Below are 25,885 nucleotides of genomic sequence, written 5' to 3'. Positions count from 1 at the left end.
CGTCGGCAGCACCCAGCTCTCCTCAGGGGTTTCAAACTCTGGGATACTGACGGAATCAGAAGACAGCTACACCATGATCAGTGAGCTGACAGTGCCAACACACCACTGGCTTCATGGTCTTCACTTCACCTGCCTGGTTTCACATAAAACACTGTCTTACCCCATCAGAAAAGTAATCAGTAAAGATGGTGAGTTAAATTAACAGCCTCATTCACAATATCTTATATATTAATTTCTTGTAACTACTTTTGAAGTAAGTATTTGGAACTGAGTTCTAGTCAGTCAGGGAGACTCCCCCCTCATGGAAGCATTCTGTGCCTGCCTGGTGACCTGTGTCATACAGTCACAGAGTTGTACAACACTGAAACAGACCCTTCAGTCCAACACATCTATGTTGACAAGATATTCTAAATTAATCTAGTCACACTTGCCAGCATTTGGCCCATATTCCTCCAAACCCTTCCTGTTCATATACCCACCCAGATGCCTTTTAAATGTTGCAATTGTACCAGCCTCCACCACTTCCTCTGGCAGCTCATTCCATACACGTACCACCCTCTGTGTGAAAAGGTTGCCCCTTAGTAGGTGGCACAGTGGTTAGCACTGCTGCCTCATAGTGCTACAGCCCCAGGTTCAATTCCTGCCACCGGCAACTGTGTGGAGTTTGCACATTCTCCCCAGGTCCTTCCACAGTCCAAAAAAATGTGCAGGTTAGGTGTATTGGCCATGCTAATTGCCCATAGTGTTAACTGTAGGGGAATGGGTTGGTGTGGACCCGAAGGGCCTGTTTCCACACTGTAAGTAATGTAATCTAATCTTAGGTCTCTTTTATATCTTTACCCCCTCACCCTAAACCTATGCCCGATAGTTCTGGATCCCCCCACCCCAGCGAAAAGACTTTGTCTATTTATCCTATCCATGACCCTCATGATTTTACAAACCTCTGTAAGACACCCCTCAGCCTCTGACACTCCAGAAAAACAGCCCCAACCTATTCAGCCTCTCCCTATAGCTCAAATCCTCTAATACTGGCCATGATCTTGCAAAGTTTTTCTGAACCCTTTCAAATTTCACAATATCCTTCCTGTAGGAGGGAGACTAGAATTGCATACAGGACTCCAATAATGACCTAATAAAAACCCTGTACAGTCACAACATGACCTCCCAACTCCTAGACTCAATACACTGACCAATAAAGGAAAGCATACCAAACACCTTCTTCACTAACCTACCTACTGTGACTCTACTTTCAAGGAGCTATGAACCTGCATCCCAAGGTCTCTTTGTTCAGCAACCCTCCGTAGGACCTTACCATTAAGTGTATAAGTCCTGCCCTGATTTGCTTTTCCAAAACGCAGCACCTTACATTTATCTAAATTAAACTCCATCTGCCACTCCTCAGCCCATTGGCCCATCTGCTGAAGATTCCTGCATTCCCTCAGGCTGTCATTGTACTACCTCCAGGAGGTAGGCACATAGGTTCAACGTTATTCAAGCTCCTCCACAGCTGTCAATCCATCCAGAACATGGTGAGAAGTCACAAGACCCCACGTTACAGTCCAACAGGTTTATATGAAACCACAAGGAGCGCTGCTGCTTTATGACTTCACCTGATGAAGGGCCAGCGCTCTGAAAGCTTGTGGTTTCAAATAAATCTGTTGGAAGAGTCACCAGACCCGAAACATTAACTCCAATTTCGCTCCACAGGTGCTGCCAGATCTACTGAGCTTTTCCAGAAAGTTATGTTTTTGTTTCTGTTTGACTATAACCTGGTGTCCTGTGACTTCAGACTTTGTCCATCCCCATCCAACATTGGCACCTCCACATCGTGGCTACATCCAGAACATGAGAAATAGAATTCCTGATCTAATCTAATCTAGACAGGATGTTAGAAGTCCTGGCTATGTTCCTGTTTATTAGACTAGCAATTCAGTTCACAAAATCAACCTTAAGCCTTAAAAAAAGCTCACCAGCTACTCACAAATAATTTTCTCCCGCTTGTGCTACACACTAAGTCTCCCAAAAACTCATTCTCTTCTACATCTGCTCTCAGGACCACCCTGGTTTCCCATCTTGCCCTCCTGTAGCTGTTGCACCTAGCTCTACCTTTGATAGATATGTTTGCGGTCCCTGATCTTGTGTCCAAACGTATCTTCAATAATTCCTTTAGCTTTGCTAGAGGTAAAACAGAAAAGGGGAATTATCCCAGGGTCAAGTTCCTTCATGTATGGGTCCGAATATCTAGAGAATCAGACTCCTGGGACTCCCTGCTTTAGGGTGTAGGTGTTGCTCGCTGAGCTGTAGGTTTGATATCCAGACGTTTCATTACCTGGCTCGGTAACATCATCAGTGGCGACCTCCAAGTGAAGCGAAGCTGTTGTCTCCTGCTTTCTATTTATATGTTTGTCCTGGATGGGGTTCCTGTGGGTTTGTGGTGATGTCATTTCCTGTTCGTTTTCTGAGGGGTTGATAGATGGCATCTCGATCTGTGTGTTTGTTTATGGCGTTGTGGTTGGAGTGCCAGGCCTCCAGGAATTCTCTGGCATGCCTTTACTAGCCTGTCCCAGGATAGATGTGTTGTCCCTGCTTTGGGCACAGTTGGGAAATTGAGTTCAACAGGGATTTGGGATTACACTGGTTAGGCTGCGTTCCGTCTCCTTTGAAATCATTTTGTAAAATCACAATGATATTTTTATTTCCTTTTATCAAAATGTCTACGTTTACAAGAGCTAACTTTGTGAAATTTTGCTGAAAGTGGGTTTATGAGGAAAATTAAGAATTTTTAGTAGCTTGTGTTCTTTCTTCCAATTGAAAATACCATTAAAATTACCCGGATGCAACTCAATTATTTGATTGACATATAGTCCTGAGCTTTTTTGTAAATGTTTTACATACTTTTAAAACAAGCCCACTTGCACTTATGTGTCTCAGCAATGTGGCAAATTTGAAGATCCTGCTTAAAGCTGTGCCATTGGTAGAATTTCACAATTTCGACATGGGAGCAGGTTTGGCGTATAACTCTCCTACGTTTCGATTCCTCCAGTTGTTCACTGGTTCGACAACTCAACCTGAAATGTGCTGATATTCCTGGCAGCTTTGAACCAACAATGCTGTGCAAGTGGACTGTGCAACCATTGATTTTTCATGTGTAGAACTACATAGAATACAGAGCACAGAAATGGCCCATTCAATCCAACTAGTCCACATCACTATTAATGTTCCACTCGAACCTCCTTGTCTGTCAAGATAACCTTCTACTCCATGCTCTCTCATCGGCTGGTGTCTCACCTCACATCAGCTATACCTTGTGGCAAGGAGTTTCATAACCTCATCATGGTATGGATAAAGAGGTTTCATATCATAAGTTTCCTTGTGGATTTATGCAGGACTGTCTTATAGTTGTGGCTATAGTTTAGTTTGTCCAAACAAGTGGAGACAGTTCCTGTGTGACTACTCTCCCAAACTCTGTTACTATTTTAAGACGACCACTAGATCTTTGCTTTGAGCTTGAAACCTTCATCCTAACCTGTGCAGCATCACTGTTTGTGTACCCATTTCTGACATCAGAAGAATTTGATCCTGTAAGGACAGTTTTTTTTTATTAGACTCCGTACAGTGTGGACACAGACCCTTTGGCCCAACAAGTCCACACCGACCCTCTGAAGAGCAACTCATCCAGACCCATTCACCTACGCTTACCCCTGCCTAATGCACCTATCATTATGGACAATTTAGCACAGCCAATTCACCTGACCTGCACATCTTTGGATTGCGAGACCAAACCTGAGCACCTGGAGGAAACCCACGCAGACACAGGGAGAATGTGCAAACTCTACACAGACAGTCACCCGGGGCAGGATCGAACTTGGGATCCTGGTGCTATGAGGCAGCAGTGCTAGCCACTGAGCCACCCACAGTGTTACTTTTATGTGGCACACTTTAAAAAGTAGAAAATACAACTAAAGGGAATTACTTCCCCTGTGACAGCTCAAAAATGAGTTTATTAACTCTCATGATCTATTTGCACCATAACTATATTTTGATCCCATTCATAATACCCTAGAGTCATAGAGTTACGCAGCACAGAAACAGACCTTTTGGTTCAACTCATCCATGCTGACCAGATATCCTAAATTAATCTCGCCCCATTTGCCAGTATTTGGCCCATATCCCTCTAAACCCTTCCTATTCATGTACCTATCCAGATGCCTTTTAAATGCTGTAATTGTACCAGCCTCCACCACTTCCTCTGGCAGTTCATTTCACACACATACCACACTCAACAGCTGTGAAACTTCACTCCTTGTTACGAATGAAATTATGAAAGGTTATGATCAGAGTAAGCATTGCAGTCACATACAGAATCAAAGCATCAGTTAGAGGCTGCATACAAAAGGCCATGTCTTCTTCCATCAGGGTGGAAGAATGTGGAATAGATTTTTGACATGCATGCTTGAACAAGAAATCTTCACATGTTTAGGTGAGAACTGGGAAAATTCTTGTCAATTTATGGGATTCAATGTTATTCAAAATTAATTATAGGAACTCTGTCAACTAGCGTGTTAGATGGACCCTGGGCCTTCCTTGGCCTGGAACCATTATTACACCACGCTACCTTGGAGAAAATATTGTTTTGATATATAAATAAGATTAAAACAAATAAGTTTTATTTTCTTAATATTCCAATTGACATTCATTTCATTGCCAGTTGTGGGATTTTACTGAGCGCAACTTAAATCCCACATTTTTTTGCACAGTTACAGCAACTGCATTCAGCGGTTCTAACGTGTTTTGGGATGTCCTGAAGTTTTGATATCTAAATGCAAATTACTCTGTTGCTTCTGAATTGACTTTGGAAGAGTACTGTTCTGACCAATAACCACTTCTACTCGTTTAGATTTGATCCCACCATCTGTCTATGTGCTTCCTCCAACTTCTGAAGAGATTGGTATGAAGAAAGATGCAACAATTGTGTGTCTGGCGGTTGGATTTTATCCCAAAGGCATTGTGTTTAGCTGGCTAGTTAATAACCGTAACACAACTTTTAGTTCGAAAACACTTCCACCAGCTTTAAATACAAATGGGAGTTACAGTTCCAGAAGCGAGTTAACAGTTGCTGTCGATGAGTGGGAAGCTGGATCTTTGTTCACTTGTCAAATTCAACATGTTTTGTTGTCAACTCCTGTGAGGCACAGCTTGAGGAAAATAAATGGTAAGGACCTTATTGTCTTTAAATGTTTTTTCAAGATATCCTGGAATATTAAATGTGTCTTAAAACTACCTAAAGTCTAACTTGAATCCTGTGACGTTTCCTGTAAAGATTCTCATTCCTCCTTCCTACTACAACCTTATATTCCATTCAAACTGATATCATGTTCTAAAATCCCTGCATCTACTCAAGCATGGAATATCGGTTGAGGAGACCAAGGTCACATCTGTTGAATTCTTGTTGGTGATGTTACTTCTAATGGTTGACCACCGCAGTTTTGAATACGGGTTGACCATTATCTATCCAAGTACACACACGGTCAGAAATCAGACGACACCAGGTTTGTTTGGAATCACAAGCTTTCAGAGCGGTGCCCCTTTGCCAGGTGAAGTGACTTCCCCTGACGAAGGGGCAGCGCTCCAAAAGTTTGTGATTCCAAATAAATCTGTAGGACTATAACCTGGTGTCATGTGACTTCTGACCTCATCCACCCCAGTCCAACACCAGAACCTCCACATCATGCACCCACAGGGAGAGTTCTAGACTCACTCGAACGGAATTCTGTCAAATACAAGAGAACACATTTTTAAAACACGTCCTGTTGTATCCACCATTCATTACTCAAATTGTAATCTTGTTTGTGCATAATTACTACATGCAGAAAGGGCCCCCTCTGTATTGTATGATTTTACGTTCCTATGATAATCAGATTAAAAGCAGATGTCTGCAGTCCCAGATAAACACCTTTTATTCACCCCAGCAGGGCCTACTTTATCTTGCCCTTACCTGGCTCTGTCGGCGCTATTTGCTCTATTAACTATCGATTTTGTGTCTGTTTCTCCTCGTAGAAACCCTACACTGTGGAAGCAGGCCATTCTGCCCAAGTCAAACTACCCCTCTGAACTGCATCCCACTCAGACTCACCCCCTATGCCTGTAACCCTGTATTCCCCATGGCTAACCCACCCAGCCTCCATATCCCTGAACACTATCGGATACTTGAGCATCCCCCTAACCACAACAAGGACATAACTCCACCCACCCCAGTCCTCACCTTCCACCCCACCAACCTTCATGTACATCGCATCAACCTCCCCCATTTCTGCCACCTACAAATGGACCCCACTACCAGAGACGTATGTCTCTCCCCACCCCATCCTCTTTCTGCAAACACCATTCCTTCCATGACTTCCTCATCAGGTCCATGCCCCCGCTACAACCCACCCTCCCCTCCCGGCACCTTCCCCTGCCACCGCAGGAATTAGATTAGATTAGATTACTTACAGTGTGGAAACAGGCCCTTCGGCCCAACAAGTCCACACCGACCCACCGAAGCAAAACCCACCCATACCTCTACATTTGCCCCTTACCTAACACTATGGGCAATTTAGCATGGCCAATCCACCTGACCCGCACATCTTTGGACTGTGGGAGGAAACCTGAGCACCCGGAGGAAACCCACGCAGACACAGGGAGAATGTACAAATTCCATTATAATCTTTATAGTCTCTCTCCCTGGAAGCTATGTGTATGATTGCTCAGCTTGCTTATGAAGGGCTTCCTGATGAAGGCTCCTACCCAAAATGACGATTCTCCTGCTCCTTAGATTCTGCCTGACCTGCTTGTGCTTTTCCAGTGCCACACTCTCAACTCTGGCTTATGATATAGATTAGGGAAAGTCAGGAACACAATCAATTGTACCTACAATGAAGAGAATGGATAGGTTTCCACCTCCCTCCACTCTGCCTGGCGTTTGTAGCTTATTAATCACCAAAGAGCTCAATCATTGCAGTCTGGCTGGCATTTCCTTATAGTTTATCCACTTATACATCAGGTGAAGCACTTGATTCATGAGTAATCAGGGCTATGCCAGAATGCATCCCAACATTAACATCCCACTTTCTGCTTCGAGCTTGGAGTGTTACATTATTGATGCTGTAAACCAAGAAAGTCATTGCTTTCTGCCTTCACTTAACTTTTCTGAAATACATTTGACTTGGTGACTATGATAAAGTTGTCAATATTTGTTTATCTAACGATCTGTTCTTGTCTTTGCTGGAGATGGTTACATTCAGGAGCCTGTGATCCAGTTGATCTCTCCTCGATCTGATGCTGTCTCTGCCGGGCAAAATGTCACAGTGACCTGCTTGGTGTCAGATTTTTACCCTGCCGATATTTCCGTGACTTGGAGAGATGAGAATGGTCCAGTGGAGACGGGAGTGACCCAGTTTGCAGTGGCTTTGGGCAGTACAGGCACCTACCGGACAGTGAGCCAGCTGACTGTGCCGACAGCAGAGTGGGAGAGGAACCATACTTACTGGTGTGAAGTGAAACATGTGTCCCTGGGACAGACACTACAGAGAGCTGTCACTAAGGATCTGGGTAAGACCCACATCAGTTATGAGAATGTGGTGTATTGTGTGTGTACAGGTGTGAACGGGAGGGGGAGGTGTCTGGGTGACAGGGAAGGGTTGCAGTTATAAAAGGAACAGGCGAACCAACAGTCAATTATTATCTTAGACTCCTGGAAACAATCCTCCAAAGTTTTACTTTCTGCAAAAGGCTTTGTTTTGACGGGTTGTTCTGTGAAATTAGTAGAGACATGTAGTGCATTAGCTACTGATTAGCTGTGATGGGACGGTTTGTTTACATACTCACATTGGTTTACAGGAAGCAAAAGGATTAAGTTGTGTCACTCCATTTAAAACTCACATCTTGCTCCTGAATCAGGAAATTGTTTAATTCTGATTATAACTCCATCCCCACTCAATAAAGTTCTATTATCGTCTTGGATTAAAAACAGGGATTTCCAGTGGAACTCCAGGGATAATGACTCCTCTGCGCATTGTGATTGTTGTCAGTGGCTTGCTTGTAATTATCGCTGCTGCTCCTATCATCTACAAGATAACCACTTCTTCATCCAACACAGAGACTGGTAAGACTGGTTTAATCACACTGTATGCACAATTGAACTGGGACTACTGTTTAGTAAGGGTGTTACCCCATCTTGTTCCCCAAAGAATGCTAAGGGGAGATTTGGTAGAGCTATTTAAAATCACAAGGGTCGGGAGAGTAAAGAACGAGGAACTATTTCAATTACTACAAGGTCAATAAGGAGATAGCATAGATTTAAGATAAGCAGAAGAACCAGCGGTAAACCTGAACAGGACATGTATTTTATGCAATGGGTTGTGAGGATTTGTAAGGCACTGCCAATAAGAGAGCTGTTTAAAAGGAAACTTGAAGGAGATACAAAATTGAAGAGTCAGGACTGGTTACCATGATCATCCACCAATACAACCAGTGCCACAAAGATCTATTTTACGGTGCTTATGACAAAATAAAACATCATCAACATTATAAAACAAAATACAATGCCAAGTCACTCAATTAAGTTGTGGAAGATTAAAATGGCTTGATCGATAAATAAGGAGAACTTATTGGAGGACTGCAGACGCTGGAGATCACAGTCGAGTGTGGTGCTGGAAAAGTACAGCAGGTCAGGCAGCATCCGAGGAGCAGGAGAATCAGCATAAGCACTTCATCAGGAAGGAGCTGTGTAACCCTTTTCAGGGCACTTCCTGATGCTGCCTGGCTTGCTGTGGTCTCCCAGCCTCCTGATGCTCCAATCCAAAATAGGCAGGAAGCTGGGAGAACACAGCAAGCCAGGCAGCATCTGCAGCTTTTTTTTGTCTCTGTATCTGAGAAGTCCTGGATGGTGCTGAACATTGTTCAATCAACAGCAAACATCCCCCATTTCTGACCTTATAATAGTGGGCAGATTATTGAGAAGACAGTGACATCAATACACATTTTTGAATGATATGTACTAAATGAGACTAAAGAAACTTTGAAGTAAAGCAAATGTTTTCAATTTCTTGATGCAGCAAATGTCTTTGAAATGCTGAGCCCGATCACCAGACACGAGTCAGTATTCGAAAGCACCTAATTAAAGGTATCTGTACAAAAATCATATGCTTTGAGCACAGGGGAGGTGATTCTGCGTCACATAATTTTGCTGAGTTTTGGAGACCGATTTACATTTTCTCAAGTCTTGCCATATCAAGTGAAATTGGGTGGCTCAGTGGTTAGCACTGCTGCCTCACAGCGCCAGGGACACGGGTTCAATTCCCACCTCAGGTGACTGCCTATGTGGGGTTTGTATGTTCTCCCTGTGTCTGCGTGGGTTTCCTCCGGGTGCTCCAGTTTCCTCCCACAATCCAAAGATGTGCAGGTCAGGTTAATTGGCCAGGCTAAATTGCCTGTCGTGTTAGGTGCATTAGTCAGGGGTAAATAAAGGTTAGGGAATGGGTCTGGGTGGATTACTCCTATAAGGAATGGTCAGTGTGGAGTTGTAGGTCCTGCTTCCATTCTGTAGAGAATCTAATCTAAATTGTCATTGATGCAACTCTTGTACAGACTTCAAAACAACTTGAGATAATATCTGATCAAGTTTTCACCAATTAATTTGCAGTTTGTTATTTAAACCCCACGAGGAGATTTATAATTTTAAGGATAAGGAGTCACAATTCTCTTCTTATTCATTCACACGGTGTGGGCATTGCCTGCTGGGGTCAGCACTTCTTACCTCTGCTTCCTTACCCTTGGAAAGGTGGTAATGAACTGGCTTCTTGAACCCTTGCCTTCCATCTGGTGCCGGTGAGCAAACAATTCCATTAAAGTGGAAGCTCCAGGATTTTGATATATGTCAAAATCAGGAAGGTCAGTGACTTGGTGAATGCTGATCTGTTTTGTATTGCCACCATTTTGTCTTGTTTTTTATTTCAAACGTAAGTGCAGAGCAGCTGCCTGAAAATCTTCATGTTAGTTTTCTGGGTTTACCTTCTCAAGATCTTACTTTTATTTCAGCAAAACCAACGAGGGAACAGCAAAGAATGGTGACTTTGCCTGGAATTATACCTTGAAGATATTTGGGAATTACAGAAATGTTTGATTTCTTGGCACATTTTTATTATGTTGAAACAAAGGTACACACAAAGAGTAGACCATTTAGCCTCTCAAGTCATTCAATTCTGTCATTTTCTTAAAAATGCATTTTTAAGACATGGATATATTTTTGCATTCTTCATTACATTAAAATATAATCAGTGAATGGCCTATTTCTTCTGAGTTGCAAATTGTACACCTTTCTGTATGAATTCCTTATCTAATCCCTCCTTGCAGAATTCTGTTCACCCAGCTCATTGTGATTACAGACTGTACCTGCCTTGTTTCTCATTTTATGTTCCATGTTGCATTGTTCCACAACAGTTGTGCAGAAGCAGTCAAAAAGATCAATGAATTTCAGGAAACTATAAGGAATGGCAAATCAAAACAGAACACTTGCTGCGTGAGTGTGATTTTAGCCGTGAAGAGAAAATCTGCATGGGGACCACAGAACATGGAGCTGATCAGGAGTAAATGATGATGTAGAGGCTCTCTTTGTTGGAGAGATTCAGATCCTGATATCTATTAGACAAAATGCAGAATTTGCATTTAAGGAACTATTATGAACTGAGCAAGCTGTGGGTGTGTGTGTGTGTGTATGTGTGTATATATATATATATATACACACACACACACACACACACACACACACACACCCACAGCTTGCTCAGTTCACAATACAGATTTTACAAAGAATAATGAACATGTACCTTGAATTAATTTTGATTATTTCAATATATACTTGCCAAGGGAGCTCTGAACTTTACAGGTCCAACTCTACCTATTAGCTTTCTCCAGCTGTTGGTTCATTTGAGTGATGGCTTTGGAGATGGATGATGTACTCAGCATTGGCTATTATTCATTTCAAGCCCATAGCAAGCATATTCCTATTGGGAATTTGGCACTTATCCCAACGGGATACAGAACAATGCCTCTCCTGTTTCAATGGGAAATATTAAGACACAAAGTCCAGGCACAACCTTTCTACAACCATCCACAAATGGTTAACGATAATTCTGGATCCGAGCGAGTGTAACAGGCTAGTTGTTATGGGGGCTTTAACTTTCCAAATATTCACTGGAAATACTAGAGTTAGAGTAGTTGAGATGGGTCAGTTTTTGTCCAATGTGTGCAGGAGGGTTTCCTGACACAGTACGTAGACAGGCCAACAAGTGGCGAGGCCACATTAGATTTGGTCCTGGAGAATGAACCCAGCCAGGTGTTAGATTTGGAGGGAAGGAGGTGAGCACTTTGGTAATCGTGACCACAATTCGGTTCTGTTTACTTTAGCTGTGGAAAGGGATGGATATATACCGTAGGGCAAGAGTTATAGCTGGGGAAAAAGGCAAGATTTAGGATGCATAGGATGAGGAAGGAAACTGCAGGGGATGGGCACAAATGAAATGTGGAGCATATTCAACGACCAGCTACTGCGTGTCCGGGATAAGTATGTACCTGTCAGACAGGGAGGAAGTGGTCAAGCGATGGAGCCGTGGTTTACTAAGGAAGTTGAATCTCTTGTCAAGAGAAAGAAGGAGGCTTCTGTTAGGATGAGACGTGAAGGCTCAGTAAAGATCCTTGAGATTTACAAGTTAGCCAGGAAAGACCTAAAGACAGAGCTCAGAAGAGCCAGGAGGGGACATGAGAAATCATTGGCAGATAGGATCAAGGAAAACTCTAAAGCTTTCTGTAGGAATATCAGGAATAAAAGAATGACCAGAGAAAGATTAGGGCCAACTAAAGACAGTAGTGGGAAGTTGTGTGTGGAGTCTGAGGAGACGGGGGAGCGCTAAATGAATATTTTTCGTTGGTATTCACACTGGAAAAAGACAATATTGTCGAGGAGAATACTGAGATACAGGCTAGTAGACCAGATGGGATTGACATTGACAAGGAGGTGGTGTTAGCAATTCTGGAAAGTATAAAATAGATAAGTCTCCAGGCTGGATGGGATTTATCCCAGGATTCTTTGGGAAGCTAGAGAGGAGATTGCAGAGCCTTTGGCTTTGATTCTCATGCCGTCATTGTCTACAGGAATAGTGCCAGAAGACTGGAGGATAGTAAATGTCCCCTTGTTCAAGGAGGGAAGTAGAGATGACCCTGGTAATTATAGACCAGTGAGCCTTACTTTGGTTGTGGGTGAAGTATTGGAAAGGGTTATAAGAGATGGGACTTGTAATCATCTAGAGAGGAATAAGTCGATTAGGGATAGTCAACACAGTTTTGTGAAGGGTAGGTTGTGCCTCACAAACCTGGAGTTCTTTGAGATGGTGACCAAACAGGTGGATGAGGGTAAAGCAGATGATGTGGTGTATATTGATTTCAGTAAGGCATTTGATAAGGTTCCCCACGTTAGGCTGTTGTACAAAATATAGAGGCATGGGATTGAGGGCGATTTAGCAGTTCGGATCAGAATTGGCTAGCTGAAAGAAGACAGAGGGTGGTGGCTGATGGGAAATGTTCATCCTAGTGTTCAGTTACTAGTGGAGTACTGCAAGGATCTGTATTGGGGCCACTGCTGTTTGTCATTTTTATAAATGAACTGGATGAGGGCTTAGGAGGATGGGTTCGTAAATTTGTGGATGACACTAAGGTCAGTAGAGTTGTGGATAGTGCTGAAGATGTTGCAGGGTTACAGAGGGACTTGGATAAGCTGCAGAGCTGGGCTGAGAGGTGGCAGATGGAGTTTAACGTGAAAAAGCATAAGGTAATTCACTTTCGAAGGAGTAACAGGATTGCCGAGTACTGGGCTAATGGTAAGATTCTTGAGGGTGTGGAATAGCAGAGAGATCCCAGTATCTGTGTACACAGATCCCTGAAAGTTGCCACCCAGGTTGATAGGGTTATTAAGGAGGCATATGACAGGTTAGCTTTTATTGGTGGAGATATTGAGTTTTGGAACCATGAGGTTATGTTGCAGCTGTACAAAACTCTGGCGCGGCTACATTTGGGAGTATTGTGTATAGTTCTGATCAACACGTTATAGGAATGACGTGGAAGCTTCGGAAAGGGTTCAGAGGAGACTTACTGGGGTGTTGTCTAGGAGGAAAGGTCTTACAAGGTTGAGGGACTTGAGGCTGTTTTCGTTGGAGAGAAGAAGGTTAAGAGGTGTTTTAATTGAAACATATATGATAGGGTGGACAGTGAGAGCCTTTTTCCTTGGATGGCGACGGCTAGCACGAGGGGACATAGCTTTTAATTGAGGAGTGATAAATATAGGACAGATGTCAAAGGTAGTTTATTTACTCACAGTAATGGGGTGTGGAATGCACTGCCTGTAACTGTGGCAGACTTACCAACTTTAAAAGCAGTTAAATGGTCATTGGATAAACACATGGATGAAAATGGAATAGCATAGGACAGCTAGGCTTCAGAGTGATTCCACAGGTTGGCACAACATTGAGGGCCAAAGGGTTGGCACTGTGTTGTGAAACTTGTAATCGGTAAGGGCGCCTGAAAGCGTGTTTACAAAAATGAAACACTCTGCCATCATAGGTAATAGAAAATAATTCTACACAAGAACTGAAATTGTAACAGTCAGTAAATATTTCCCTCAATTAAGGTTGGACCAAAGAGAGATCTTTAAGATTTTAAAAGATAGATGCAAAGATGTAGGTGAAAGTGAGTACTGCAGATGCTGGAGATTAGAGTGGTGTTGGAACCCGGATGAAGGGCTTTTGCCCGAGATACAAAGATGTGTCGTGTTTTTGGAGGAAACCAAAGGCAGGCATCATAAAAATGGGGTATTCATTCATGTATCCTATGAGTGGTTAGAACATAGAACTCACTCCTACAGAATAGCTGAATGAAACACCATAGACACATTTGAGGGGGAAAGTAGATAAAACACATGAAGGCAGCAGATAAAGAATATGTTGATGGGGTTGAATGAAATGAGAACACTTGGCTGAATCATAAACACCATCATAGGCCAGTTACACACCCAGAGCTGTTCTATGAAGAAGGATTTCAACTAAACAGAATAAAGTATAAACAAGATGAGATCATTAAACTCAAAGTGGATCTATGAGTAAAACAGCAACCAACCCTGCATTAGAACAAGACCAATAGTTCAGGCCAAAACATGAGAATTTACTTCAATCCTAATTTATTAAATGGGAATTTAAAAAATTTATTCACAGGGTAAGGGCATCACTGGCTAGGCTAGCATTTATTGCTCATCCCTAAGGGTAGTTAAGAGTGAACCACACTGCCATAGTCACATGGAGTCCAGACCATGTGGGGAGTTTCCTTCATTAAAGGAAATTAGTGAACTGGATGGGGATTTTTTGGGACAAGGGATAATGATCATCACAATAATCTTAATTCCAGATTTTTATTGATTTCTATCTGCTGCGGTGGGATTCAAATGTGGGTCGCTGCTGAAAATGTGTTGCTGGTTAAAGCACAACAGGTTAGGCAGCATCCAAGGAACAGGAAATTCGACGTTTCGGGCCAGAGCCCTTCATCAGGAATGAGGAGAATGTGCCAGGCAGGCTAAGATAAAAGGTAGGGAGGAGGGACTTGGGGGAGGGGCGATGGAGGTGGGATAGATGGAAGGAGGTCAAGGTGAGGGTGATAGGTTGGAGTGGGGTGGGGGCGGAGAGGTCAGGAAGAAGATTGCAGGTTAGGAGGGCGGTGCTGAGTTGAGGGAACCGAATGAGACAAGGTGGGGGGAGGGGAAATGAGGAAACTGGAGAAATCTGAGCTCATCCCTTGTGGTTGGAGGGTTCCCAGGCGGAAGATGAGGCGCTCCTCCTCCAGCCGTTGTGTTGTTATGTTCTGCCGGTGGAGGAGTCCAAGGACCTGCATGTCCTCGGTGGAGTGGGAGGGAGAGTTAAAGTGTTGAGCCACGCGGTGGTTGGGTTGGTTGGTCCGGGCGTCCCTGAGGTGTTCTCTGAAGCGTTCCGCAAGTAGGCGGCCCGTCTCCCCAATGTAGAGGAGGCCACATCGGGTGCAGCGGATGCAATAGATGATGTGTGTGGAGGTGCAGGTGAACTTGTGGCAGATATGGAAGGATCCCTTGGGGCCTTGGAGGGAAGTGAGGGAGGAGGTGTGGGCGCAAGTTTTACATTTCCTGCGGTTGCAGGGGAAGGTGCCAGGAGTGGAGGTTGGGTTGGTGGGGGGTGTGGACCTGACGATGGAGTCACGAAGGGAGTGGTCTTTGCGGAACGCTGACAGGGGAGGGGAGGGAAATATATCCCTGGTGGTGGGGTCCGTTTGGAGGTGGCGGAAATGACGGCAGATGATACGCTGTATACGGAGGTTGGTGGGGTGGTAGGTGAGAACCAGTGGGGTTCTGTCTTGGTGGCGGTTGGAGGAGCAGGGCTCAAGGGCGGAGGAGCGGGAAGTGGAGGAGATGCGGTGGAGGGCATCGTCGATCACGTCTGGGTGGAATCTGCGGTCCTTGAAGAAGGAGGCCATCTGGGCTGTACGGTATTGGAACTGGTCCTCCTGGGAGCAGATGCGGCGGAGACGAAGGAATTGGGAATATGGGATGGAGTTTTTACAGGGGGCAGGGTGGGAGGAGGTGTAGTCCAGGTAGCTGTGGGAGTCAGTCGGTTTATAGTAGATGTTTGTGTTGAGTCGGTCGCCCAAGATAGAAATGGAAAGGTCTAGGAATGGGAGGGAGGAGTCTGAGACAGTCCAGGTGAATTTGAGGTCGGGATGGAAGGTGTTGGTAAAGTTGATGAACTGTTCAACCTCCTCGTGGGAGCACGAGGCAGCGCCGATACAGTCATCGATGTAGCAGAGGAAAAGGTGGGGGGTGGTGCCAGTGTAGCTGCGGAAGATGGACTGTTCCACATATCCTACGAAGAGACAGGCATAGCTGGGGCCCATGCAGGTGCCCATGGCAACTCCTTTAGTTTGGAGGAAGTGGGAGGATTGAAAAGAGAAGTTATTCAGGGTGAGGACCAGTTCAGTCAGTCAAAGGAGGGTGTCAGTGGAAGGGTACTGGTTGGTGCGGTGGGAAAGGAAGAAGCGGAGGGCTTTGAGTCCTTCGTGATGGGGGATGGAGGTGTACAGGGACTAGATGTCCATCGTGAAGATAAGGCGTTGGGGACTGGGGAAGTGAAAATCATGGAGGAGGTGGAGGGCGTGGGTGGTGTCCCGAACGTAGGTGGGGAGTTCTTGGACTAAAGGGGACAGAACCGTGTCGAGGTACGCGGAGATGAGTTCGGTGGGGCAGAAGCAGGCTGAGACAGTGGGTCGGCCGGGGCAGGCAGGTTTGTGGATTTTGGGCAGAAGGTAGAAACGGGCGGTGCGGGGTTGTGGGACTATGAGGTTGGAGGCAGTGGATGGAAGATCCCCTGAGGTGATGAGGTTATTGATGGTCTGGGAGATGATGGTTTGGCGGTGGCAGGTGGGGTCATGGTCAAGGGGGCGATAAGAGGAGGCGTCTGCGAGCTGGCGTTTGGCCTCAGCAGTATAAAGGTCGGTGCGCCAAACTACTACCGCGCCTCCCTCGTCTGCCGGTTTGATGGTGAGGTTGGAGTTGGAGCGGAGGGAGCGGAGGGCTGCACGTTCTGAGGGTGAGAGGTTGGAGTGGGTGAGAGGGGTGGACAGGTTGAGTCGGTTGATGTCGCGGCGGCAGTTGGCTATAAATAGATCGAAGGCGGGTAAGAGGCCAGCACAGGGTGTCCAGGTGGATGGGGTGTGTTGGAGGCAGGAGAAGGGGTCGTCAGAGGGTGGGCGGGAGTCTTGGTTGTAAAAGTAGGCACGGAGGCGAAGGCGGCGGATGAATTGTTCAATATCTCACCGCGTGTTGAACTCATTGATCCGAGGGCGTAGGGGAATGAAGGTGAGGCCTCTGCTGAGGACTGATCTGAATGAAGGTGAGGCCTGGATCTCTGGATTAACAGTGCAGTGATAATACCACTTGGCCATCACCTTCTAGCTTTGTAATACCCTATATTTGTCAATTTTAGGAAGGCAAATAGCTCTGCTTTTAATAACTACTCAACTTCAAAATTAATTTAAACACCTATTTGTTGCTGTGCTAAATCTTTGCCCTTTAGCATTTAACTAAAGAGGGCTCTTTTTGATATACTGTCTTTTAATCTGTAAAATTGCAGTCCTATAATATTGCAATATTTTTCATATCTGAATTGTTTGAAAAAATGAAATCTTGATTTTGAAAACATTGTAACTGAATGAAAACACATGAACCAATTCATAAGATTATGGGCAACTCCAACTGGAATCACAATTAGAACACAATTAAACACATCTTTAATGTCTTACATGATGACTTGGAGCACCATCACCAAGTGCTAGATTGAAAGCATCATCTGTACTTCAGTGTCATCATCTATAGAAATCACATGACACCAGGTTATAGCCCAACAGGTTTATTTAAAATCACAAGTTTTTGGAGCGTTGCTCCTTCATCAGCTAACAAAGGAGCAGCACTCCGAAAGCTTGTCATTTCAAATAAACCTGTTAGACTATAACCTGGTGTCATGCGATTCTGACCTTGGCCATCCCATTCCAATGCTGGCACCTCCACATTATGGCTACCATCTATAGTGATAATCTTGAAATAGCAAAGCCTTGTGGATAGCCACACACTCATTAGCTTAGTGATTGGGCATTTAAACTGGAGATGGCACACAGAGTTTTGAACAAGCAACATTGAATTAAGACTCCAGCATAGACAAATGATTTTGTTCATCTTAGCTGTCATACAGAAAGAGTTGACAGGAATTTGTTGTCCACATGACAGAGGAGGAAGTGCTGAATGTTTTGAAATGCATAAAGGTAGATAAATCCCCAGGACCTGATCAGGTGTACCCTAGAACTCTTTGGGAAGCTAGGGTAGTGATTGCTGGGCCTCTTGCTGAGATATTTGTGTCGATAGTCACAGGTGAGGTGCCGGAAGATTGGAGGTTGGCTAACGTGCTCTCACTGTTTAAGAAGGGTGGTAAAGACAAGTCAGGGAATTATAGACTAGTGAGCCTAATGTTGATGGTGGGCAAGTTGCTGGAGGGAATCCTGAGGGACAGGATGTACATGTATTTGCAAAGGCAAGGACTGATTAGGGTTAGTCAACATGGCTTTGTGCGTGGGAAATCATGTCTCACAGACTTGATTGAGTTTTTTGAAGAAGTAACAAAGAGGATTGATGAGGGCAGAGCGTAGATGTGATCTACATGGACTTCAGTAAGGCGTTTGACAAGGTTCCCCATGGGAGACTGGTTAGGTCTCACAGAATGCAGGGAGAACTAGCCATTTGGATACAGAACTGGCTCAAAGGTAGAAGACAGAGGGTGGTGGTTGACGGTTGTTTTCAGACTGGAGGCCTGTGACCAGTGGAGTGCCACAAGGAACAGTGCTGGGTCCTCTACTTTTTGTCATTTATATAAATGATTTGGATGTAATCATAAGAGGTAGGGTTAGTAAGTTTGCAGATGCCACCAAAATTGGAGGTATAGTGGTCAGCAAAGAGGGTTACCTCAGATTACGTCAGGATCTTGATCAGATGGGCCAATGGGCTGAGAAGTGGCAGTTGGAATTTAATTCAGATAAATGCGAGGTGCTGCATTTGGGAAAGCAAATCTTAGCAGGATACACTTACCATTATACACTTAATGGTAAGGTCCCAGGGAGCGTTGCTGAACAAAGAGACCTTGAAGTGTAAGTTCATAGCTCCTTGAAAGTGGAGTCACAGGTAGATAGGATAGTGAAGAAGGCTTTCCAAAGTATTGAGTACAGGAGTTGGAAGGTCATGTTGTGGCTGTATAGGACATTGGTTAGGCCACTGTTGGAATATTGCATGTAATTTTGGTCTCCTTCCTATCGGAAAGATGTTGTGAAACTTGACAAGGGTTCAGAAAACATTTACAAGGATGTTGCCAGAGTTGGAGGAATTGAGCTACAGGGAGAGGCTGAACAGGCTGAGGTTGTTTTCCCTGGAGAGTCGGAGGCTGAGGGGCATGGATAGGATAAATAGACAATGTCTTTTCCCTGGATTGGGTGAGTCCAGAACTAGAGGGCGTAAGTTTAGGGTGAGAGGAAAGATATAAAAGGGACCTAAGGGGCAACTTTTTCACACAGAGGGTGGTACATGTATGGAATGAGCTGCCAGAGAAAGTGTGGAGTCTGGGACAATTGCAACATTTAAAAGGCATTTGGATGGGTATATGAACAGAAAGGGTTTGGAGTGATATGGCCCGGGTGCTGGCAGGTGGGACTAGATTGGGTCGGGATAACTGGTTGCACCGAAGGGTCTGTTTCCATGCTGTACATCTCTATGACTCTAAATGGGTGGGTGTGTCTAGAATGCACTGCTTGGTGTCTGAATGTAGGTTCAATTGAGGCATGCAGGAGATCAGTTGACTATTATCTGAATTTAAATAATGGACTCTTCATGTGGATGCACTGGTTAGAAAGGCCCAGCAACACCTTTTCTTCCTCAGGCAGCTGAGGAAATTTGGCATGACAACAAATACCCATGCCAACTTTTATAGATGCACCATGGAGAGCATTCTGTCTGGATGTATCGCTACCTGGTATGGCAACTGTACCATTCAAGATCAGACACAGTTAGAGTGATGAACTCGGCCCAGACAATCACAAAGGATAACCTCCCATCTGTAGACTCCATCGATCAGGCCCCCTGACAAGGAAAGGCCGCCAGCATTCTCAAAGATCCACGCCACCCTGGCAATGTTTTTCTACAACCTCTACCATCGGGGAGAAGGTACAGAAGCCTGGACACATGCACCAGCTGGTTTTGAAACAGTTTCTACCCTACTGTTGTTAGAATACTGAATGGACTCTCAAAACTCTTAACATTCACCTGTACCTGTGTTTTTGTTTTGCCACTTTTACCTAATATTTACTTATTTATGCTATTTAACTCTGTGATCTGCCTGGACAAAGCTTTTCATTGTACCTCGGTACACGTGACAATAAATTCAATTCAATGTGCAGAGTTACAGGCCAAAAGCAGAATGACACAGGGTTCACTTGAAGTTACCACAGACATGATGGACTGAATGCCCTTCTTTCAACAGTGAAAACTTTAATTGATGCTTGTGAGAGATTTGTGAAACAAATGATGAGGGACTGGGGGATTGTATGAGCTTTGCAGTCTGCAATCTGATGCACCTGCTAATGCAGAATTAACAAAGCTGAATAACAAATGACTGCTGATGTGAAGATTTTTTGATATTAATGTTTTTGACAATTTGTACATAAAAGATTGTAAACAATGGACCCTTTAGAACACAGAAGAGCCATCTTTTTCTCAAAGGGGTCACTGAAAGGATATTGGGACTTCTCTTGCTAAAGACACTTCTTGTAAATTCATGTGGCATCATTTATTGTGTGCTGCATTTACCGTAAATACCACGCATGGGTTTATGGCTTTATTTTAGCTATTGTCTGCAGGTCAGACAGGGCTAAAGCCAGTTCAGCTCCTCAGTTCATCGTTAACTTCAGGAAACCTTTTCAAAGAATCCAGTTTGAGACCAGAAAAAATGGTGAGGATGTACTACTGAAAAACCTCTGAATTCTTAATGAATTGTGGACAAGCTACAGTAACACTGTTCATGTGCCACAACATCAAGTAAAGGCTTTTCCATATTACATTCTGTTATCCACCAAGAAATAACCATTATCTGGGCAAAATGCGATAGTCAAATTTAATTTCTGAAGAGTTATTTTGTTCATATGTAGGTTGGAGTTATTTTGGAGGGTAAGTATACATCCCATTTTGAACTGTCTTAATTTTCTTTACATCTTTGTCAAATAAGTCCTGTTTTCACAATAAATCATCGATTGTGGGGCTTATACCTAGTTATGTTGGTAACTGCACAAAGCATTTTAAGTTCATGTTGTGGTCAATGGAGTAGAAGAACCAGAAAGCCAGTACACTCCTCCAAACTTGGTTATTACAAAGCAAGTGAAACAGAACGTTTTAAAATATTTAGTTTACAAGATTCATTTTGGGATAAATGACTAATTAATTTTTAGTTTTAGATGGAAACCTAGTGATGAATGCATCTGAAAACAGTAACTTAGTAATAGGCAGTCGATACTTTCCCGTTGTTTTAGAAAGATCAATGGAAGTGCTTGTATGAATAGAAGATGGTCAAAGGAAATTTTGAAAGAAGTGTATAGGTATTGAAAGAATAGGTAGTACTGGATGAACTAACTTATGAGATGTCATGTCCTTAAGATGCAATATTTAAAGCAGGGAATGAATGGAATAAGACATCTATCAGGGCTGAATTGGTTGATAGTCGACAGTGGAAGAACCTGCATTTACATCATGCGTCGTATTTTCAAAGTATCCCATTTGGAAAGACAGTGTTTGATTAGTAGTAGCCTGCATGGTTTGAGAGTGGGAGATCACACCTCATAAATTTGTTTTTTGAAGTGATCAAGACGGTTGAGGAGGACACGGCTGTAGACATAATCTACATGGATTTCAGTATGGCCTTTGATAAAGGTAGGCTGTTCTGCAAGGTTAGATTGCATGGAATCCGGGGCGAGCTGCCAAACTTGGTATAAAATTGGCTTGATGGAAGGAAGCAGAAGCTAATAGTGGAAGGATGCTTGTCGGACTGGAGGCCTGTGATTAGTGGAGTGCCTTGGGTTGGTGCTAGACCCATTACTGTTATTTGCAAGTAGCTGCTCACAGTCCATTTGGGCCAATGCGCTGGGCCCATCCAATATTAATGATTTGAATGAGAATATGCAAGGCATGATTAGTAAGCTTGCCGATGACACTAAAATAGGTAGTATCATGGACAGTAAAGAGCTATTAGAAATTGCAGCAGGACCTTGATCAGCTGGGGAAGTGAGCCGCGAAATGGCAAATGGAGTTCAATATGGGTGTGTGAAGTCTTGCATTTTGGACAGTCAAATCAAGGTCGGAGTTTCATGGTGAATGGGAGGGCTTTAAGTCATGGAACAGAGGGACCTTGAAGTTCACGTTCTGAAAGTGGAGTCAAAGACAGGGCAGTGAAGGCGGCTTTTGGCACACTGGCCTTCAGTCGACAGGGCATTGAGTATCCAAGTTTGAAAGTTATGTTGCAATTATACAGGATGTTGTTGATGCCGCAGTTGAGTATTGTGTTCAGCTTTGGTCACCTGGAAAGAATGCTGAAGAAATTTTCAAGGAAATTGCCGGACTCAATGGTCTGAGTTATAGGGAAAGGTTGGACAAGCTAGGAGTTTTCTCTTTAGAGCTTGGACACTGAGTGGGGTGAGGGGGGGGGGGGGGGGGGGGGGGGGGGAGAGAGAGAGAAGGACTTTATAGAAGTATATAAAATCATGAGAGGAATGGATAGGATGAATGCAAACCTTTTTTTCTCAGGATTGGGGAATTGAGGACTAGAGAGCATCAGTTTAAGATTAGAGGAGAAAGAATAATGGGAACCGGAAGGGCAACTTTTTTTTTAAACACAGGGTGGTACAGATATGGAATGAGCTGCCAGCAGAAGTGGTTAAGGTGGGTACATTAACAACATTTAAAAGGCATTTGGACAAATACATGGATAGGAAAGGATAAGGATAAGGGCCAAATGCAGGGAAATGGGGTAAGTGTGGACAGACATTTTGGTCAGCTTGGACCAGTTTGGGCCAAAAGGCCTTTCTCCATGCTGTAGGATTCTGACTGATTTTTCATATCCAAAACCATCCCAATAAAGCACTTAAAATACAGCTGCAACTTTACTGAAGGGAAATGCAGCAACCAATTTTCTCATTGCAAGTGCCTGGCAAAAGCAATAAAGGAACTTTAATGACACTGACTGCAAGATAAATATTGGCTAGATCAACAGAAACACTCATGTAAAAATAGCACCATGAGATATTTTACACAAGTCTGCATGAAGGAGCCATGGCCTGGATTTAACAGCTCATCAATGGGTGCACTTCCAACGCATGTTGGCCCAAATGCGCTCTGAGCAGTTACTTACAGATAAAAACCTGCATCATAAGCCAGAGTACAGGGCAGCTATGTTCCTACAAAAGGAAATGAGTCCAAGACTGGAGAACCCTGGATGACAAGGGACAGAAAAATTAGGATAACAATTTTAAAAAAAGCTTATGGGAGATACTGAGAACTCAATCCTGCAGAGTCGGGAAGAGCACAAAAAGGCAAACAAGCTCAAAAAAGAAAGTAGAAAAGAAAAAAAGTATTCAGAAAGTGCCTGCATGAAGAATAAGGGAAAACCCATAAACAGCAAGAAACTAATGTTGGGAAGAGTATGGCACATTAAGTTTTCACAATGTAAAAGGACGACACAGGTGTAGACATCAAGGTGAAGGAGTGTGAAATATCAGAAGAAATATAACCTATCAGATTTAAAAGCCTTAAAAGCAGATAAAGCTACAGGCCTGAAGAAAGTGTATTCAAGGGCCATGACAGTAACTTTCACACGCTAATGTGCCACAGGCTAGAAGATTATGTCGACACATTACTGAAAAAGTGAGGGATGGACCAAAACGTTACAAGGCAGTCAATCTAGCCTCAATGGTGAATCATAACTTCCTTCATTGTAGGGATTCCATCAGAAAGATGTTTAAAGGACAGAACATACTGAACTTGGAGAAACGTGGTTTTATTAGGGATAGACAGCATGGATTTATTAAGTGAAGGCAGTGCCTGACAAGTTTAATCAACTCTATTGGTGGTAACTAGGGGTATTGATAAGGGTAATGCATTTGATGTGGCTTACATGGACTTAAGTCATTTGATAAAGGTCCCTCATGGCAGATTGGTCAATAAAGTGAGAGTTCAAGGGATTCGAAACAAAAACCTATGTCGGTTCTAAATCTGGCAGGGAGGCAGGAGGGAGAGGACGATGGTAGACAGATGTTTGTGAATAAAAACCTTCAGGGCTTAGTCCTGATTACTTTGCTGTTTGTGGTCGACAGTGACAAATTCAACTTTACACATAGCAGATAACAATCCAGATGTTTGTGAATGACATGAGTAATGGTAAGGTGGTAAACAGTGAGGAAATCAATTACCTGGTCAGAGAAGTGGCAAAGGAATTCAACCCAGAAAACTAAGATCATGCAGATAGGGAGGGTATACCAAGGGGAAGGGATTGTACTATGAATGAAAAGACCCTGGAAAGTACTGGAGGATTACAGGGGCCATGCTGCATATATCCACTGATCCTCGAATGTACCAGTACAGGTGGTTAAAGATGGTTAAGGTAGCATTTAGGATACTTGCCTTTATGAGCCAAGGCATAATACAAAGCAACAAGTGTGGTGCTGAAAAAGCACAGCTGGTCAGGTAGCATCTGAGGGGCAGGAGAGACTATGTTTTGAGCATGAATTCTTCATCATTCCTGATGAAGAGCTTATACTTGAAATGTTGACGCTCCTGCTCCTTGCATGCTGCCTGATCAGTTGTGCTTTTCCAGCACTATACTCTTCAGCTCTGATCTCCAGCATCTGCAGTCCTCACTTTCTCATAATACAAAGCAAGGATGCTATGCTGGATCTGTTTAGAATGCTGGTTAGACTACAATTGAAACAACGTGCAGTTCTGGTAAACAGATTATAGGAAGGATGTGACTGCAATACGAAGAGTGCAGAGATTTAGCAGGATGCTGCTTGGGCTGAGGGGTCTAAAAGCAAGGAGGAAACTTGGTAGGCTGGGGTTGATATCCTTGGAACAATAAAGGTTGAGAAATTACCTGATAAAGATGTAGAAAACCATGAAAGACACAGATAGGATGATAGAAAGGTACTTTTTCCATTAGTAGAAGGTTCATTTGCCAGGATTGTAGATTTAAGGTTCAAGGCTGACGATAAGACAAAGTGGAGAACTTTTTTTAAACCCAGATCTGGTATACACTGCCTGAAAGCTGGTTCAGTCATAATATCTCGTAACATTTTTAGCAGTATTTATTCACTTGCATTGCCATTGCATCCAGGGCTAAGGGTCAGGAGGTGGAAAGTAAGATTATTGCAGTCAGATGTTTGTTGACTGGCACAGAGAGGATAATTGAATGGTTTCCTTCTGAATTGTAAGTACCTATGAGTCAACAACTGCTGAATTGCTATGTTAAACTGTCAACAGAGATGCATTAAATATGGAATTGGACTTGAACCCAAGTTCTTCTCATTGAGAGGCAAGAATGCTGCTGCTAATTCAAGACTAACATTTGGTGACTGGTGAAGGACTGGTGACCAAAAATTTACAGATGCAAAGGAGTTAATCAAGATTTGTTGAGATGCTGGAGTATAAAATTGTGGAAGTTAAAAATGACTGATTTTTAAAAAGGGTCAACTGCTTATAACATTACAAACTAAATAAGCAAAGTAAAACTTGAGAAGAAATGTTTCAGTTCACCCACCTGATAAATTCTTGAATGTCCAGCTCAAGTGGCCAGTCTCTCAGGGCTATTTTTTGTCATTGCTTTTCAAACACAGACACATCAGTTCACCTTTGCAGATGGACCGTAATGTGAAAAGCGTGAAGTTTTCCAACAGGAAGGATGGAGACAGATGTAAACATGATGAGACCAATAAATATTGGTATTATGAATCTTTGCAATTCCAACTTCCAAAAGGACTGTGGGTGTTAAGACAATGAGGATATTAAAGGCTGAGAATGAATGATATTTGGGCAGGAAAGGATCAAAGGCTATGAAATGAGAGAAAATAGAACTGATGGAGAGCTTAGTCCAATCTTACTGACTGGTGGAGTAGGTTCGAGACATTGTAGGATCTTATGCTGATTTCATTATTTCAA

General features: G+C 43.5%; 1 long non-coding RNA gene across 1 annotated transcript; it reads left to right on the top strand.

Annotated features, from left to right (window-relative positions):
* The first annotated feature begins 8,031 nt into the window (after positions 1–8,031).
* LOC132823125 (uncharacterized) lies at positions 8,032–10,189 on the top strand. The gene is made up of 3 exons (XR_009645497.1): positions 8,032–8,143; positions 9,096–9,163; positions 10,078–10,189. It is a non-coding gene; the product is annotated as an uncharacterized LOC132823125 (long non-coding RNA).
* The last annotated feature ends 15,696 nt before the right edge of the window (positions 10,190–25,885 follow it).

The sequence above is a fragment of the Hemiscyllium ocellatum genome, chromosome 16 (assembly GCF_020745735.1).
Source record: "Hemiscyllium ocellatum isolate sHemOce1 chromosome 16, sHemOce1.pat.X.cur, whole genome shotgun sequence".
Classification (NCBI taxonomy): domain Eukaryota; kingdom Metazoa; phylum Chordata; class Chondrichthyes; order Orectolobiformes; family Hemiscylliidae; genus Hemiscyllium; species Hemiscyllium ocellatum.
This window is presented reverse-complemented; position numbering and strand designations above follow the sequence as displayed.